The sequence below is a fragment of the Bactrocera dorsalis genome, chromosome 5 (genome assembly GCF_023373825.1).
Source record: "Bactrocera dorsalis isolate Fly_Bdor chromosome 5, ASM2337382v1, whole genome shotgun sequence".
NCBI classification, from domain to species: domain Eukaryota; kingdom Metazoa; phylum Arthropoda; class Insecta; order Diptera; family Tephritidae; genus Bactrocera; species Bactrocera dorsalis.
Genome location: NC_064307.1, coordinates 44331959 through 44351586, shown reverse-complemented (window position 1 = coordinate 44351586; position 19628 = coordinate 44331959).

Below are 19628 nucleotides of genomic sequence, written 5' to 3'. Positions count from 1 at the left end.
CTTCGCATGCCATAAGTTTACGACGAATGACAATAAAAAACAACAACAACAATAAGTTAGCATATAAATTATAAGCAATACCGCAGAATGAAAGTAATTGCGACCTTGGACAACAATAATAGCAACAAGACGCTGTTATAATCATAAAAATGGGCGTAGAAAAATGCAACTGATGTTACGACAGGTGCTGCTGCCAACGTAGTTTCACTTGTTGTTGTTGTTAATGTTTTTGTTTTCGTGCGCTGCCACTTGGCAAATATGGTGTTGCTGCAGCCACATTTCGCCATGTCGCACACTGACTGAATTATTAACTAGCAATGGTAATAGCGACAACAACTACAACAACAATAGTTGCCGCAGAGATCATAGCCCAAGAGAGACCGATCCTTGCTGATTGTGCAAGGACAATTTAAAGCTGCTGCCAAGTAATGCTGTTATTGCCTGCATATATGTGTATTTATTTATGTGCCACAGTCTAAAAAATGTACTGATGTGCTAGGTGGCGCATGCCAACAGCGCTGCCAAATGAGCTGGCAAAGTTGCTTCTGCAGCACAAAACGTGCTATACTGATTTCAAATACACCAACAACTGGCAGACACGCTGTCGTCATCAGCTTCAATTGCTCGCGCATCAGTTGCACATGACGCATATAAGCACAATTGCATCGCAGCTCTGTTGACAACAATTTGTTGTTATTATTTTTTAGCGTTGTCACTTGATTTACTTTGGAATAACTATTTTCCTCAATTTCCACACATCAGTCTTACCTGCCATACCACTTTCACATTGTAAGTCTACGTTGGCTTGGAATTTCCAGCAACAATCTGCAAATGTCTCAGACAACTGTGTTTGCAACGGCAATTATTGCCAATCATCAAGCATTATTGCATTAGTTATTGAAGTATTTATTTTATGCTTATCCTTCTTCATCTTGTTTTCTCATACCTTATTTGGCTTTGAATTGCATAGAAAGTGAAATGTGAGCTTAGAATTGTTACTACGCCGAGGAATAGAAAAGCGACGAGTACGGGGCTGTGTGGAATATCAATAGTTGACTCAATACCAATTGCAGGTCTTGCTAACGACCATCAAAGAATTTTTTTCAACGCAAGCAAGAAAAACGTTAACTTCAGTTCCCCCCATGCTATAACCCTTTACCAATACAAAGAACTCATTGAAAGAATTTGATTCCGGTCGTTCAGATTGTATGTCAGCTATATGCTATACTGGTCCGATATTGGCGGTTCCAACAAATCAGCAGCTTCTTAAAAAAGAACTACGTGTGCAAATTTTCAGATTCATATCTCAAAAACTAAGTGACTAGTTCGCTTATATATAGGAGGACAGTCGGGCCTAGCTAATTCGACTCTGGACGTCGCAATGATATATAGGCTGTCCTAAGATTCTTTCTAGCTGTTGCATACTACGTGGCAACTTAGTAAAGGGTGATTTTTTAAGAGCTTGATAACTTTTTTTTAAAAAAAACGCATAAAATTTGCAAAATCTCATCGGTTCTTTATTTGAAACGTTAGATTGGTTCATGACATTTACTTTTTGAAGATAATTTCATTTAAATGTTGACCGCGGCTGCGTCTTAGGTGGTCCATTCGGAAAGTCCAATTTTGGGCAACTTTTTCGAGCATTTCGGCCGGAATAGCCCGAATTTCTTCGGAAATGTTGTCTTCCAAAGCTGGAATAGTTGCTGGCTTATTTCTGTAGACTTTAGACTTGACGTAGCCCCACAAAAAATAGTCTAAAGGCGTTAAATCGCATGATCTTGGTGGCCAACTTACGGGTCCATTTCTTGAGATGAATTGTTGTCCGAAGTTTTCCCTCAAAATGGCCATAGAATCGCGAGCTGTGTGGCATGTTGCGCCATCTTGTTGAAACCACATGTCAACCAAGTTCAGTTCTTCCATTTTTGGCAACAAAAAGTTTGTTAGCATCGAACGATAGCGATCGCCATTCACCGTAACGTTGCGTCCAACAGCATCTTTGAAAAAATACGGTCCAATGATTCCACCAGCGTACAAACCACACCAAACAGTGCATTTTTCGGGATGCATGGGCAGTTCTTGAACGGCTTCTGGTTGCTCTTCACCCCAAATGCGGCAATTTTGCTTATTTACGTAGCCATTCAACCAGAAATGAGCCTCATCGCTGAACAAAATTAAAGCGCGAAACACATTTCGAACCGAACACTGATTTTGGTAATAAAATTCAATGATTAGCAAGCGTTGCTCGTTAGTAAGTCTATTCATGATGAAATGTCAAAGCATACTGAGCATCTTTCTCTTTGACACCATGTCTGAAATCCCACGTGATCTGTCAAATACTAATGCATGAAAATCCTAACCTCAAAAAAATCACCCGTTAGTATTCAATGCTCAGAGTATAAGTTAGGAATAGGGTAAAAATGGTGTCTTTATAAGTTATTTTCTAAGTTATTTCCCATCCTTATTCACAGCTTACTACAATTTATTGCATTATTTGCTTCAATTAACAATTGACGGCAACCCTATTTAAAATATTTTTGAGTAACACTACCAAAAATTAAATTTTTTCTAATACGTAAAATAATTTTTTAATTCAGGAATATCAGGAACTTCGCCAAAAAAATATATATACATATGTATTTATTCAAAATATATTTTTTAGTTAAAGCTTTTTAAATGATTTTGAGTTATGTTAATAGAAAAACCTAAAATCCAAATCAATCATTACACATACATATTAATAATTTCCATTAGTTCAGAAATGTGCTTTTAATAAAATCTGTCGAAAGAAGCTTTAATTGAATTATGCTAAAACTTTCGTCCATCCTTAAACTGAAAATACACTTTTAATTTACCTTTACGTCAATCAGCGGTCGTATAATACAAGAAAAACTAATTTTAATTTGAATTTAACACCATTGAAATCAACAAAATGGGAAGAGTGGATGGCTGGTGAAAGACAATCAAAGATGTAGGGAGTGTCGCAGGTACGGTACTCTTCGACTTTGTTTATACGAATGTGCCACATGTGCTAAAAGAAATGACGCGCGACTAACATATCAACGAAAACAAAACCCAAAAGTGGAAATAGCACATATGTATGTATGTATGTATATGTACATATGTATACTATATACACCCACACACTTGTGCAGAAAAAATTAGTAACATAAAATTCATTTAGCACAATTGATGAATGACACGACGCCGCAGATGACGTTGATGAAGAATGTGATGAGAGTTTTTGGATGTGGGGAAGAGTAATGCAAGAAATGGATACAAATATCGCATCCGATATCAACATGGCACATAATGTAGCAAAATATATATCTACGCATATATGCATAGATACATATATGCAGTCGTTCATTCACGCATACAATCTCGAAGTGGGTGGAAAGCTTTTGATTGACAGCAAACACAAGAAGAGAATTGTGCCGCTGTTGCAAGTGCTGTATTTACAAATATATATAAACATTTGTACCCTTACATATAAAAATTATATATTTCATACAATTTCAATTGAATGGCGTGGAAAATTTTGAAGGGTAAGCAGTGATACGCTTTTTGGGGGTAAAGTTTGCATATAGAATTCGCGAGCTCGACTAGACGATACTTTTAGGGTTGTATGCATGCAATTTTGGATGGGCTGAATGTGAACGGTACTTATACAAACATACTATATATGTATGTATGTATGAAAGTACATATCATATCAAATAGCTTAAGTACTTACCCCAATATATCATTTTTGTAAGGGCTGTTAAGTGCTGTCGATGTGAAATTGGACCAGCTGTTGACGTTCAGAATTAAATGTCGGTTCCAAATGGACCATAGCTTTTTTTATTTAGGAATTCTCGACAATCGTAAATATCAGAGAAAAATTGGTGGTTACGAAGCTCGTGTTTGGTAATAACATCATATAGAGAGCCTCCATGCTTAGTTATTGTTGTTGTAACGGTTAACTCCTCCCGCTTGGGTGGCAAGGTTCTGGTTGGCTGTTGTCGAAATCATCCAACGCTAGAACCATGAAACTTTTGGATTCCACATGGTATCTGGTAGAACTACTATATCTTAAAGAATGAATCAATAAATATTGTTGGATCTACCCTTTTCTACAATTAGTAAAACTAAGCACGGTAAAATTAATAAACTAAGAAATTGTTCCAAAATCAGCAAAATTGTAATGCAGTAAAATTGATTCCAGTGCTTTCAGGATCTCTTTGGTTTTTCGCCCGGAAGAACTGTGTCATTAATACCCTCAGGAACCGAATTCTGCATTTTGGAAATAATCTGAGTCATTATGTCACATATTGAAAAGTGTACATTGATGGACTGCTCCTTCGCAATAAAATACATACTTTTTTCTTTGAAGAATAAAATATATGAAGCATTGTTTTTATACTTACTCGATCTGAACACACTTGGTAAAAAAAGCAAATAATTTTACAACTGACGCGAAATCAAACAAATTCTAAGAGATTTGTAGCAAAGAAGCATTGCTCATTCAGTTTAGAGACTTTTAACAACAAAACAGCACACTATCTCCAAAAAAATTTATAGAATGTTTTTGTGTGCTTAATGCTCTTATATCCACGCGAACAATGGTAGGAGCGCCTATGCATATGTATATGCACCGATGTACTGTGTTAAGAGAAACTTCGGACTTCGGATCGCCCGCCTCACTGCCAACGCATATTGAATACTGCGATTGCCAACCAACCAGCCGGCCTTTATTGCTTGGCCTAACAAATCAAGCACACAGCTGGGCAGCCAGGCCCCTAAGCCATTAGCGGCGCCATCTTTGGTGGTCTGTACATAGAGGGTGTTGCTGCTTTATTATTAACGAGAACATTTCTTAATGGAGTCTGTGTTTGCCATTCTCTGATACTATGTATGAAGATATCTTTTAACGGGCAGGTGTAAGTGTCTGTTTATAAACTTTAATGAAAATTGATAATTTTATATTGAAAGTAAGCTTAACCAGTTGATTAGATGTAGTGCCAATATTAAAACAACCTGCGTACAAGAGTGAAATTTAAATAAATGTTTTTACTGCTATTGTCTAAAATGCCACTATGTGGCTCTAGACGTAGTGCTCTAGACGTAGTTAAAAACACATATGTTTCTTCCTTATGATATTAAAATCCTCCGATTCACTCCAATATTCCTCAAAAAGACCAACATAATCTCAAATTAGGATTCAAACTATTTACAATTTGTCGGAAATAATCGATGTTTATGTTGACTAATTATTTTCTATCGATAATCGATTTTTATTAATCGAATACAATCGACTTTTATCGATACCCAATGAAGTTGTTTTTAAAACTGTTCTCTTTTTACAGGCCACTTCATGTAATTATTTATTTATTATTTTAATTGATTACCCGATGTTATCCCACGTTGTTATATGTATGTCACTTGCCTTTATGAATTTATTTTGCTAAAATACCCGCTTCCGGTTGTGATGTGAACTATTGATAGCCGCCTTATTCGAAAAAGAGTTTCCTTCACAAAATTCTCTAAATAAATGACGTTGTATAATCCTATACTGTCATAAAGGTGATTTGTACTCGCACTTACCCGATTGCTAAACCCTTTGTGCATCCTCAACTTTAATAACTTCCATTTAAGCTATTTGACATTCTAGTCTTAGTGGTTAAGTGGACTTCAAGCCAAATAATCACAAAAAAGAAAACTTAATATTTCCTAAACTTCATAATAAGCCTTCGACGGGAAAGAAACCGCTAAAAGGGTTGAACCCACGCGGAACCCAAACTGTTTGGCATGCAACACGGTACCTGCCGCACTTTAAAGCGCGAGATTTATACCTTATTTATTTGTTTTTTGTTGATGACACCTTCCAACAGAGAAAGAAAAGCTGGAACACTGATGCTGCCTAATGTCCGGTTAATGTGTCACCAGTGACCTCTAAATAACAAAATGTTGACTAAGAGTGAAAGCTCCACTTGGTTTGCTCGAATGCTTCATACTTACAGCAGTTTTACGCATTTGGTTTCCCAACGTTTTGGCATGCCACCACGCAGTCCGCCCGTTCGTTTTTCGCGGCTGCAGTAAAGGCGTGCAATGGTTCCGTGTAGAATGTGTTGACTTTTACTAAAGGCGCTTAGGTCGAGCCCAAAATGCCGCCTGTTATATTAACTGTTCGCGTGCCGCAAGCTAAACAAGGAAATCAGTCAAGACGAAAAATGTGAAAACACGAAAAACAACAAAAGGAAGCAAAAAATCAACGAAATTGTGGTAGAGTGCAAAGAGTTGAGAAGCTGGCAAACAAAAAGGCAAAAGCGCTAATAAATGGGTTGCCGCAAAACGTAAACAAATATATTCACACATACACATATGCACATAAAGCAAAGTTGTTTAGAGAGTTGGATTGGTTACGTATACGCTCCGCCCGGAAGGATAAACGGAAACACGCAAGAACGGCTGCAAGGAGGGTTTTGAGGTGAGCTGAAAATGAAATATTTGCTTGCGTGTTGAAGCTTTCCGTGCAAGAAGGCGTCAAGACGTCTCCGCGTTCACTGTGGCGCATTGGTTTGTGATGTTGTAATTCTTTGGGTTTGTTTTATTTTTTACCACATATTTTCACTTTTGATTCCTTTTATGCCGTCAATACTAAGCATTTTTCTTTGGAATACATACTTTGTTGGCGACGTATTTAGCTCAACATGCAATGCTGTTATGTATGCGTGGTTTACAAGTATCTAAGCGTTCGTTCATAACGTGAGCTTTGTCATATTGAAAGTTTTCGGCTTCGCGAAGAACATTTAATAAAAAGTCAGCTAAAAAGTAACTTTTGCACTCTAACTCGTCAACAGCTGTATGTAGGTGTCACAAAGGGCCTTTTGATAAAAATTGTTTTGCAGCAAAAATTTTAATATTTCGTATGCAAGACTTCGTTGAATTAATACACAAAGTGTTACACAAGAGTTCTCAAGCAAGTACCTTATAAAAAATTGAAGAAAATAATTTAAATATCAAAAAAGCTTACTCAGTTTTCAGATCCACTTTTATTTTTTATAAAATTAATTAACTTGTTGTCTAGAATCCTACTAATAGATAATGTTCAAACCTCTTCATACCCCCTAAAATATTATTTTATTTTCTTTACCATTTATTTTACTGCACAGTTGCTTTATTGACCCACATTCTCCTCCACTTGTGGCCATTACGTACATATTTGCGTATTGCAGGCATATTTATATAGTTATTAACCACTGACAACTAAATTGATTGCTGCGAATTCATAAAGTATCCTCCTTCGTTTCCTGCTTACAATACCCAAGGCTAAAGTGTTCGCTTCCAATCCACCTAAATAGATATATATTTAAGTGTGAGATATATATTCCGTAATATTTTCTTTTTTTGTAATACTACTTAATCTATTTTCTCATAAAAAAGTATAGTATATATGTATATAAATGGGAACATTTTCTGAAAATAAGCCTGTGAGCGCTTGAAAATCAATAATCCGACCAGGCAAAGATAAACTATGGCATTTTGCCCAGAATGTTGCTGCTTTTCTTGCTGCAATTTTCCTATTTAACGCCATTTGTACTCGTACATTACGTAAGGCAGCAATTAGGTTCGAAGTTTCTCGGTTCACTTGTCACATATCAGTCATACAAACTGAAGTGGCTTTAATGTACAAACACTGTGTGGTCAGTTGGGAGCTTAAAGTACACTTGGCGCATCGTAACTTTTAAAAAAGAAAGTAAGAAAAATACATATGTTCTAGTTGTTTTGAACTTATGCATGTTATTGGGAAGGATAGTAAATAGTTGTCAAGCTATTAATTGTGATAAAAACACGTAAAGTATGTAGATTTCAATTTTATTTAAGATGAGATCTATAAATTGGTTTAAGTCTACTTAAGTGACCTTAGACTAACGAATAAAATTTAAGATTAAATTCGGTAAACTATGTAAGTCTAACATAGATGGCAATTGGCTTAGCTTTTAGAATATTAAGAGAAAGATTTTGTTGGACCAATGAAATTTCTCTTCGTGTAAGATTTTATCTTTACGTTTCTTTTCATTTATCATTTTTACTTCCTTTCAGTATTTCCTCCCACAAAAGTATTTCGAAAATCACTTATGAGAAATATTTTGTGTCATTCAGTTGCTTAGTCCTTTGTTCTGTTCATATTAGTTATTAATGTCGAGATGGACCGTTTTGTAAGGACAAATGACCATAAGATTTATCATATGCATCAATTTTTGTGGTTGAGTTTTGTTACTGCAAAGTTAGCAACCGAAGGTTTGAGAGCTTATAAAAGCTTAAGATTGAACTTTTATAAAGAAGGTAGTGGAAATGGTTTTCACAGATAGTTAAATGACAAAAGAGTCGGAGAATTGGTTCATAATAAACAAATGCGTTTCTTTTATTATTTTTTTCTGCTTCCCTTCTTCTTCTTAATAGAAGAACCGCTTACGCGATTATAGCCGAGTTAACAACCGCTCGCCAGTCGTTTCTTCTTTTCTCCACTTGGTCCTTCCAGCGGAGTGGAGATTTTCCTCTTCCTCTGCTTCCCCCGGCGGGTACTGGAGTTGGAGTGTTTTCGGACGCCATGATCTAGCCAGCGTAGCCGCTGTCTCTTAATTCGCTGAACTATGTCAATGTCGTCGTATATCTCATACAGCTTATCGTTCCATCGAATGCGATATTCGCCAATGCCAATCCGCAAAGGACCATAAATCTTTCGTAGAACATTTCCCTCGAAATCTCGTAACGCCGACTTACAGATGTTGTCATCGTCAATGCCTCTGCACCATATAGCAGGACAGGAATATTGAGCGCTTATAAAGTTTGGCTTTTGTTCGTCGAGGAAGTACTTTACTTTTCAATTGCCTACTCAGTCCGAAATAGCACCTGTTAGCAAGAGTTATCCTGCGTTGGATTTACAGGTTCACATTGTTGGTGTGTTTATGCTGGTTCCTAAATATACGAAAGTATCTACAACTTCAAAGTTATCACTGTCAACAGTGACGTGAGAGCCAAGTCGCGAGTGCGACGATTGCTTGTGTGATGACAGGATATATTTCGTCTTGCCTTCGTTCACTGCCAGACCCATTTGCTTTGCTTCCTTACCCAGTGTGGAGAAAGCAGAACTAACTGGTGTTGAGGCTAATGATATCAATATCATCGGCTTACGCCAGCAGCTGTACACTCTTATAAAAGATTGTACCAGCTCGAATTATTTTCTCCAGAAACAGGTGGAAGAAGTCGCACGACAGGGAGTCGCCTTGTTTGAAACCTCGTTTGGTGTCGAACGGCTCGGAGAGGTCCTTCCCGATTCTGACGGAGCTTTTAGTGTTGTTCAACGTCAGTTTACACAGCCGTATTAGTTCTGCGGGATACCAAAATTCAATTATCTTACAAAGAAGCTGATGCATGCTCCTTATCAGTTCTTCGCCGCCGTGTTTGAATAGCTCGGCCGGCAATCCGTCGGCCCCTGCCGCTTTGTTGTTCTTCAGGCGGGCAATTGCTATTGCAATTGCTTACCCTTACATAACCAAAAAATTATTCTCCACGTCAAAAGAATAATAATAAATAACACACATTTAACCCATATTTTTAAATTTTCTGGAAAAATTAGGTTCTTTAGTAGTTGTTATTTCAATTATAACTTCTACTAATCCCTTTTCAATGGAATTCCGGAATATTTCGAAGTTTTAGCATTAACGTCAAACTTACTCGTCACTTTCGTTGTTCACTGCCATATTTTCTTAAAAATTTGACTTTATACTCGTAATTCTGTGAGGTCACTTTTTGCAGAATAAATATATATCTTCTTAACGTCACATTGGCTGCTAAATAAAACTTTTGCTTGTCTTTTTAATTCACTTAACGGTATATATGTATGTATGTATCACCTTTAGCTGTCACTTTAATACTTCCTTAGCTGAATTCTGCAGCCTTGTACTGCGTACTTCGTCTTAGCGTTTTGACGTTCGCCAACCCGTTCGCTTGCGAATTTTCTCCTACTTATCTGCTGGAGTACGCCTTGTATTGAATTCTGCGCATTTACTGTTATAAGCGAATGACATAATTTTTTTTGGTCGTGATTACTTGATTGCTTCCCATTCTTATCCTCATTCGACTTTTATTGTCTTTGAATCAAGTAGACAATGAAGCAGCGAAAAAGCGAAGAAGAAAAGGCTGAAAAGATTAGTGCTTGAAGGTAGTATTAGTGCAGAAGAAACTCATTTGATACAATTACAAGATAAGTCCATTAATTAGGATAAATTAATTTTTGGCGCTTTAATTTTTCTATGTGTCCTGACTGTGGTGCCTGGTGCAAAGTAGAAATCAACTTGTGATTGATATAAGCAGCTTCTCTGAATATTTTGGTGCGATTGAATTTACAAAAAACTCTTCAACTGTTACATTTTCTGAAAAAAATTTAGTTTTTTATTTTATCTAACTTTTACCTTCAAATAAGTTATAGAATATTCGCAAACTCCAAGATAAATCGATTTTTGGACTAAGTCACAGAGTTCTTCTCCTATATGGAAAATTCAGAGACTAATTAACGATATTTTTTCAGATATTGAAAATTAATATAATATTAAGAGTTAGGTCTGAAAAATTTAGCTGTTACTCCTAAACTAAAAAAGTGCAATAGACTTAAAAATATAAATATAAATGATCTTTTTTTCCTATTAGTCCTATTAGTGTATTCATTTATTCAAATATATCCGAATCCCACTTATTTCTGGTCGAAAAGCTATTTTTATTAGGGTCTCTTATGGTTTCCTCAAGTTGTGGAGAACATCGGCGGTTAGTGGATAGTTTTGAAAGACGAAACATTATATTTTTAATTTTAATTGTAGTAGGAACGGGTAGTCACTGCAACCAGCACCAGTATGTAATATCATAGTATGAAGAAAGATCGAGAAAGAGAGCGATATTTAGAGTGATCCTATTAATCTCGACTTAATTGAGAAAAAAGAATAGAAATTATTTTGAATATTCAAAAAATGTTAATCCTGTCCACTTGTTTTTTCGGATTTATGGAAATTATTTTTATTAAATGTTGTAAAATGGTTCATGAATGATTTTTATAATTGGAAAAGATTTAAAATTATTTATTATATAAAAGAAAAACATATGCAACTTGGGAACAGTTATTAAAACCAATGTATACGTATGTGTTTACATGCATATGTGTGCATACGCCATTACATATGTTGCACTTAAACGAACATTTCACAATTACATGTGTCAAAAAAATGATACGCAGATGGTTTTTTATGAAACTCAAACTTTTTTTCATTTGTTGCATATTTTAAACTAATTCCATCAAAAGACAAGCTAAATGTGTATGCTTTTTTAAGTCCATACCTATCTCTCCTTTGAAGTAAAAAAATTATATTACATTACAAAACGGCGTCACATCACAAAAAGAGGAAGTCAAAACGTCGCGGGAAATATTTTTAGGCCTACTGAAAAAATATAAAAATTCAAAAAACTAAAAAACACAGACACACATTAAAATATAAAACAATAAAAATATGAGCCCACGCACACTTTTTTACAGGCAAATGTTGCACACAGCTAATAAGCTAGAGCATATAAAAAATATTTTGCGTTAATTTAAAACACATATCCACAAAATCATATGCCTACTTACTTTTTGACATGAAAAATACAAAACTAGCAAAAACACAAACACATTTTACTTGGCAACGTTTGCGGCGCTAATTTCGGCTGCATGTGTTCCCAAATTAAAACATTGCCTAGAGCCTATAGGCGGTTTATGAAAAACTTTTCCATATACATATGTATGGGTGGGTGTGTTTTGTGGCGAATATAGTTTAAATATTACATACGAGTGGAAAATAATTACGGAAAAAATTATGCGGAAATTATACATACTTACATAGATGTTTAATAAGTAGCACAATAGGAAAAATATAGAAAATCAGAATTAAACAACTCACTGAGAAAAAGTTGAAACTCAATAATGCTTTGGTTCATTGGAGACTAAAGAAATGAGGCAAGATTTCGAAAAAAATATGTTGACACAATTTATATTAATTAAATTCAAGGGGAAACATAAAAAAAAAATTTCGATAGATGGCGCTATAAATGCAATGTTTCGGAAACTGCCTATAAATTTATATTTTCAGCAAAAGAAGCTTTCTAAGTTTTGGCATTACCAAACTCTCTTGTTGAGATGTAGGAAAAATGGATTTGCATAGAAATATACCTAAACTACTATTCAAGTCACAAACCTAGTGAGGGCTTCAGGGAATGGTTTCCGAAGACAATAGAGCTTCAATTGCTTACTAATTTTATATAACGGACACATCGTTATCACTAAACTTCTCAAATAAATTATATTTTCTTTAACAGATTATCTAAACTTGAAAGTTGATAGTATCGCTTTGTCCCATTACATATATTTCGTTTATTTTTAACTACTGATACAAATTTATAGAATTTTTTTTATACTGATGATCTATAATCGAGAGACAGGCTGTGAATACTGAAGTCTTTTTTAAGGTTAGGGATAAACACACGAAAGTATTTTCCTTTACTAATAACGGCATATTTCAATAGTAATTTTGTTTTAACAAGAGAATGTTACTACTTATAGAAAAATAGGGCACTACTTTAATTATGAACACTTTAATTATGAACACTATATCGCTCATTTGCTGCAAGACCGGCATAAGTCAAAAAAATCGATTTTCCAGAAACGCCTTTAAAGTTTTCAACTGACTACAACCTTACACGGTGACTCCAACCTTACACCTCCTCTCAAGCGGAGCATATAAGAGGTATTCATATGAATTTTTCACATGAAGTATGATATAACGAACAATTCTGCAGCATTAACTCAAAAATCACGTTTTCTGATTTATGCCGGTCTTGCAGCAAATGAGCGATGTGTACGTACAACAATCACACAATCTGGAGAGCCGAAATATCTGTTAAAAGGCTCTTTTAATTGGAATAAGCATCCATTTCTAATACAGGTCAGACAAATAAAAACCCTTATTTCTTAAGTAAAATTTCAAATTGTCGTATTCGAATATTTTTCTGGTAGATAAAATGGATTGCTGAAATTCTGAGAACTGGATGTCTAGGCTTTGGACACAATTGAGATGCGTTATTAATCTGATTATACTAAAGTATTAAGAGATTTGACAATAGAATAAATTCCTATCCATATGACATTTGAAAATCTTATAATTTCCTACCGGGTTTTGTAGGCAGTCACGAAGTCATTGACAACAACTATTGGGTACAGAATTATTAACCAGCAGTTGGCTAACAGGAAGATTAAGTAAGTGGATTAAGTCCAAAATGCGCACCAAAACAAATATTTTTTTAGCGCTCACCACCCCTACATAAGTGTTAGAATCACACACATACATACAAATACTCGCAGTTTTGTTACATACATATATTTCGCACATGGGTGTATTGAGTATGCAGTGCGCATTATGCAACAACAACAAAAACTCGTCGACTCAATACTATATAAGTATGCAGGCGTTTCTATGAGCATAGACCGTTTGACCGAATTGTGAATTGCGGATGATGCAGCAACTAAAAATATATGCTGCAACACATCAATAAGGATATTAAGAACATATTCTGATGTACACCCCATATATGTATAAATGGGTTTGTGTGGTTATTTCGTCTTGCACTCGTGGCAGCTGAGTCAACAAAAATCAATAAGAATTTTGCCAATAAATTGGGTTCTCAGAGGAAAAGCGTGTATTGTATAGTGGTGCATATAATATTGACAACAACATATAAAAAAATCGAAATAAAATGCTTATAGAAAATAGTTGTTTTGCAAAATTTTTTTAAATAATTTTTTTTTTTTTCAACTTTTATTTCAGTGGAAATATTTTTCGAAAATGTGCATTAGCATATTTCAAAATTAGGTTCAATAGTTGGGAATTTGTATTGCCAAATGTTTTACTTGATTCATTTTTTAAGAACGAACGTGCCTATCGAGCTCAGTATACAAATACATGCACTCGTAGACAATACAAATTGCTTAATCTTTGCTTATGCTTTCGAGTTCAGTGCACCATAGGCTGGTGACTAGATGTAGTGGGCTAAAAATAATTTTTAAAATTTGCTAACTTTATTTTTTTGTGCTATGTGTTCAGTTGCGCAGCTTGATGAGCTTTTTGAGCACGACAAATAATCTTAATTTGCGATAAGTGTTAATGTGTTTTCTCGCAGTCAAAGAAATCGGCGGCGGAAGCATATCGGGAACTCTGAAAAGTTTACGGCTCCGCTTCAAAGACGGTAGTTTCGCTATTAATAACCGTTCGCGTGAAGGCAAGCCTTCGAAAGGCGGTGAATTGAAAAACGATGATCGATGATGATCCATGTCAAGCGCAAGTAGATTCCAGCATTGTAAATCACCCGCGGAGCCATTTCAAAACGACTACATGCGCTGGGAATTAGTCAGAAATAAAAGAACTCGTGTTCCTTATGACCTCAATACCAGGAGAGGCACGAAAAAGTGATTTTGCTCCATGACAACGTTCGACCTCACCTTATCAAACCCGTTGAAACCGACCTGGAAACGCTTAAATGGGAAGTGCTACCCCACTTACCATATTTTTCAAGATATTGCACCGTCCGATTATTCGTTTGATAGCACATGGTCTGGTTCAGAAGCAGTTTTGAAAATAGCTCGATTAATGGATGGCATCACAAGATGAACGAATGATATTCCAGAAAAGTTGGAAACAGCTTGGGACTAGCGATGGGCAATATTTTCAATAATTTATTTTTAGCTATTTTTATACATTAAAATTGTATTTTTCTTAAAAAATAAAAACGGGAACTAAGTGGGCACTTATGTATAAGCGGGCGTTTTTTACGTGGCGTATCCTAAAACTCAGCGCACAACCCTGGGAAAGGATGGTTTCGCCTTCTCACTTTAGCTCACCTTCAAACGGATGTTTTTTTGGCTAACTAGAGGATACTCGGTCTCAGACCGGAAGTCGTGAGCGGTTTGAGCTATATGTAAAAGAATCGTTTTTGGCCACTCCCAAGTGATTGGCGCTCAGAGAGCTTTCCTCACTTGTGTGAACTTCTACATATGACTTAACATGTAACCTAAAAGTGTTTTGGAATGTTTTTAGCATTTATAACAATGAAAACAAGCAATACTCTTTTAAATGTGTATAATATAACCTCACTTTGGAATTTTCGAAATATTTTTATTCAAATTTTCTTAGAGGGAACTTATCCACAAATCATAAACACATTCTAAAATTGGCAGCAATTTACGATTAGTGAGAAAAATTAATGTAACACGATTAAGTTTTCTATTAACCTCTTGTTGTTTCAACTCGATGAATGCTAATTTGAATTCACATTAACAGCGCGCTTGCAACAAATATACATACATACATGATTTTACAACCTTCTACTGTAGCTTGCAATAAATTTGAATGTTGCTTCAACAAATGCAACATTAAACCGTAAATTTGCAACAAATCGTTGCAACAAAACCATTTGGAGATTTATTTAAATAAATGTTGTGCGAGACCGCAACAGACCGCTCGTGGTTGAAACTAAATATGTAGTTATGTAATTATGTGTAGATGTGTGTATGATATGTCCATAAGCGGCAATGCCAAACGACAAGCGCGCTTACCCCTCTGCTCCTCTGCCTTGTGGCGGCGCACTCCAAAATATGTGTTGCCAGCAAATACAGTGACTTTTCCACCCAAATCCATGAATGTGTTAGTATTAGTAGTATATTTTTTGTTTACTTTGCCGGCGAATAGGCACACAAAACGCTGACAATGCGTGACAATTTATTGGACACATCAGTGGCACACATTGAGGCACCAACAGGCGAAACGACCAAAAAAGAAGTGGCAGAGATAAACAGGAAAATAGAAAATAAAATCAAATTAGAAACGGCAACGAAAAGCGCATGCGGCATGACGGCGCAGACAACAACAACACCGCATTTAGGGCATAACACATGACGTTGCAACCACCACCCACACACACTACTTGCCACACTGCCAACGTTGTTAAACTGCATCGCCAATATTAGGCTTCCTTGCATGACGATTTATGCGCCTGCCATTTAGGCTGTTTATAGAACCGGCGACTCATTGCACTCGGTGCCAAAAAGCTTAAGGCACAGAAATATTTATATATATATTGGGTTGTTAAAAAAGTCTTCTTAGTGACTCCAAGCTTCTTCAAATGGTTTATAACGGTTTGATAACTACTATGCCGGTCTCTTTCGACCAATTCAGCGATTTTATCGCAATCGCGACAGGCCTTCCGGAGCGTGGCGCATCTTCGAAAACCTCTACACCAGAACGAAAACGTTTGAAACATCGTTGTGCAGTGGAAATGGAAACCGTATCGGATCCACAAACTGCACAAATTTTATTGGCGGCTTGAGATGCATTTTTGCCTTTATCGTAGTAAGTACTGTAAAATATGCCGTATTGCCCTCTTATTTTGCTCCATGTTTGCGACGCTATAACTCACGAGCGACTTAAAAAGAAACGACAATCAATCAAACACGTGTTATCGCGTGAAATGAGCTTTCCAAAAAGGTATAGCATGACCGAAGCGACGAATAAAAAACTAGAACTACGCGCTTTCAGCAAAAAGACTGCAAGACTTTTTTGACAACCCAATAATATATATATATGTGTGTATATCAGCACATACATATGTGTAAGCCGTGGATTTGCTTAAAATTTTTAAGTGTGAGTTGCAATTTAGCGCTTGCGGCATTTCGCCAAAATCTAGACAAAGTAGGGTTCTGACTTTTTAAATAGCATTTGCACCAAAATATCTTTAATGCTCGTATTTCTAAATTAAACGTTACTAGCATACGAGGTGTGTACAAAAAGTATCGCGAATCGTAACTGACAGTTTTCTTCGATTGCAGGGGCGTGGTGCATCATGAGTTCTTGCCACAGGGAAGAACGGTCAATAAGGAATATTACCTGCAAGTTATGCGCAATTTGCGCGAAGCAATCCGCCAGAAAAGAAACGCCCGGATTTATGGAAGAACAAAAATTGGCTTTTGCACCACGATAAACGCCCCTGCTCACACATCGTTCCTTGTGCGCGACTTTTTGGCCAAAAAAAAAACAACACACTAATGATACCGCCGCCACCGTATTCCCCAAATCTGGCCCCCTGTGACTTTTTCTTGTTCCCTAAACTGAAGAGGCCCATGAAAGGACGACGTTACGCTTCTCTTGACGAGATAAAGACTTCGATGCCGTCTGAGGAGGAGCTGAAGAAGATAAAAAAAAAATGTTTTTTTGAAGTGCTTCGAGGATTGGAAAAAACCGTTTGGCACAAGTCTATAAATATCTCAAGAGGATTACTTTGAAGGGGCAAAAATAGATATTCATGAATAAATAATAATTTAAAAAAAAAAACACAAAATTCGCGATATTTTTTTGAGAACCAACAACTCGTATGTACACACATAGCATGTACACAGTGTGTAATAAAAGTAGGCGAAACATGAATATAACTCACGTTTTTGCAAAACCACTTTTGTATTTCTTCAAGACAATGTAAAAAAAAAACATTGTTTTGTGCAAATATTTTTAATACACACAGGGACATTTGTACTTGCAATATATGTGTACAAAATATATAGATTAAAGGGGTTATCCGCTTGTCCTGTCCGCGTTGCACATTAATTTCTGCTCATATATTTGTTTATGATTAGTCGCCTGAAACACAAAGAATTACAAATGTTTGAATGCAATTTTCCGCAATCATAAAATATTCGCATATTTTGGCACAATTGAATCGCAGCCAAGCGATCATTGCAATTCGGCACTCGAATAGGGCACTTAGTATGCCGACCGGCTAATTCAATGGCTCCACTAATTCGCTGTAATTGCAAAATCAAAAACCTATTCTGTGGATGCACGATTTAATATGTGTTAAGACGTAAAATCTCGAAAAAACACAATTTTGGGATCGATCCCGAAATTTGCGGGATTCAGATTTCTCTTATTTTCGAATTTCTGCTGGTATTAATAAATACATAACTTATTTAGTTTTTTATGCTTTGGAAAAAAAAATTAAAAATTTAACAGAACACAACTATTTTTATACTAATAAGTCATTTCACAAAATTTGTTATTTTAGGATAAAATTGTAACAACCTTCAAATGTAATGAAACGATATATTCTACAGAATAAGGCAGAACTTGTAACCTCTAGAAAAAATAGTCATAACAAGGAAAGTATAGGTTTGGTTTCGGTATCGCGATCAAAAACAGAAACATAGTACTGGTGTTATTTTTTTAAATTAGTTAGGTGTACCAATTAACAGAAACAATTTTTAAAATTTATTACCACTACTCTTCTTTATTTCGGGATTAAATGTTCAGGGTGGCAAAGAACGTGACTTCAATTCTTCTTTATAGCAATTCAGCATGTGTACTGTCAACTCGATATTTGCTGTTTCAAAAATTTTGTTCTATTAGATTATTACTACAATACTATAATTTTGAATAACTTTGATTCAGACTTTCAAGTTCATCTCGTTGACTTTAAAATATTTATCAAACATAGTTTTTATTTTAAAAATTTTGCATGTTTTTGATGTAATTAATTTAATTTCTTTTTCACTTAAAACTATTCTGGGAAAATATCCCAATATTCTGAAGAATAAATTTTTATTTTAATGCCTTTTAAGCCTTTGTGACAAATTGCTTATGAAAATAAACTATCTTTTTATCCTTGTATATCGTACAGGGATTTCGAATAATAATGATTATGATCTCTTAAAGAAAACACACCAATCATTAAGGACCTTCAGATGTTTATTATTTAATGGGAAATTACAATCGATTCAATTAAATTCTGAATATAACGTGATTCAAATGAAATCCACAACTTCTTTTGCAGGGAACGAATTAGATGAATTCCAATTTAGACTTTAGTTACCACACCAATCAGATGAAAGTGATCCTCAAAATTCACGATTTTTACGGTGGTCCAATAGCTTCAATTCTTGACGTCGAGCACAAAATTATGTACAGATGCAGGCTCAAATTTTTTCTCAAAATCCTGCCAGGGTTTGTATGTAATGAGACAGTAATATTCAATTTTTGGAATCAAACGGTCTTCAGTAACACTTACCTGAATAGCAGCAATATCTTTATTACTTCTAGCAGTTTTTTCTTTGTCTTACTGGAATAATTTATAAACGTTATTCTGGGTATATCGATGAAGTTGTAAAACAAAATTACAGATCGCGACAAAAATTACCAGTGCTCGAACGGACGATAGGAAAACATTCTTATCCCTATTGGAAAAACCCTTATTTTATCAATACGTTGACATGTGTTTAAGATATTATCAATAAGACTTTTATCGAAATTTATGGAAGGATATATTTAAACTAGATTCCACAAAGTAAGGAAGTGAATAGCGGACTGTCAGTAGAAACGGTTTCGAATATTTGTTTAGAATTAACTCTGAGTTTGTTAAAAAAAAAAATAAAGTTTACAACTCTTCGTTTAATATAGTCCAAAGTAAAAGAGTTAATGGTCATCCAGTTTATGGTCAATAAATTTAAATCGGGATATTATGTTAAAAAT